The sequence below is a fragment of the Dioscorea cayenensis genome, chromosome 15 (genome assembly GCF_009730915.1).
Source record: "Dioscorea cayenensis subsp. rotundata cultivar TDr96_F1 chromosome 15, TDr96_F1_v2_PseudoChromosome.rev07_lg8_w22 25.fasta, whole genome shotgun sequence".
Taxonomy (NCBI): Eukaryota; Viridiplantae; Streptophyta; class Magnoliopsida; order Dioscoreales; family Dioscoreaceae; genus Dioscorea; species Dioscorea cayenensis.
In genome coordinates, this window is record NC_052485.1 from 19,678,235 (window position 1) to 19,679,261 (window position 1,027).

The following is a 1,027-nucleotide window of genomic DNA, read 5'->3' on the forward strand; positions in this document are numbered from 1 at the left end:
CCCGTGCACTTGCGGGATATACGCAATTGGACCTTGTCATGTTTTTGGTGGCGTTGTCGGGGAGCTAGGCGTTTAGAGATACTATGCACTTTGTTTTCTTAGCTATTTCACCACACATTCTAATTCATATCTTCTTATTCTATCATCGTTCTGATTTTCTTTTTCTTTATTTTTGGTGCAGCTCCAGGTTATGACCCGAGGGAATCCATCAATATTGTAAGAAGTAGACCCTGAGCTTAAACGTACACTTAAAAGAAAAGGAAAAGAACCTGTGCAAGAACAGCATAATCTAGATGATTTGGAAGTAGAAGAATCTGAAAACATGGCAGAACAAAATGAGCAACAACGAACACTATCCGGTTATGCCAGACCTTCAGTGTTGGGGACACAATCGAGTATTGTGCGTCCCCCAATTACAGCTCAAAACTTTGAGCTAAAGCCGGCATTCATCCAAATGCTGCTGCAGTCCGCACAATTCAACAGTTTGGCCGATGAGGATCCAAACAGCCACATAGAAAGCTTCCTCGAGGTGTGCGACATGCTGAAGATAAATGGTGTGACGGATGATGCCATCAAATTGAGAGCCTTCCCATTTTCCTTAAGGGGGAAAGCAAAGCAGTGGCTACACTCATTACCCAGAGCATCAATCACTACAAGGGAGGAGATGGTAGAAGCTTTTCTAGCCCGTTATTTCCCTCCCGGAAAATCAACAAAGCTTAGGAATGAGATCTCATCCTTTATGCAGTTCGAATTGGAGTCTCTATTTGAGACATGGGAAAGGTTCAAGGAACTCCTATGAAAGTGTCCGCAACACGGATTCCCGGAGTGGATGATTGTTCAAACCTTCTACAATGGTTTAAACCCGAGTACAAGGCAACTCTTGGATGCGGCGGCAGGAGGTACCTTAGGTAGCAAGACCCCCGATGAGGCTCGTCAATTGATTGAGGAAATGGGGTTAAATAGCTACCAATGGAACGCTAGGGAGAAGAAAAAGGTGGCCGGTCTCCATGAAATTGATGTGGTATCT

At 44.4% G+C, this 1,027-nt stretch overlaps 1 non-coding gene across 1 annotated transcript; it reads right to left on the bottom strand.

The window, feature by feature from the left end:
- Positions 1-712: 712 nt before the first annotated feature.
- LOC120278237 lies at positions 713-819 on the bottom strand. The gene has a single exon (XR_005541579.1). It is a non-coding gene; the product is annotated as a small nucleolar RNA R71 (small nucleolar RNA).
- Positions 820-1,027: the final 208 nt, after the last annotated feature.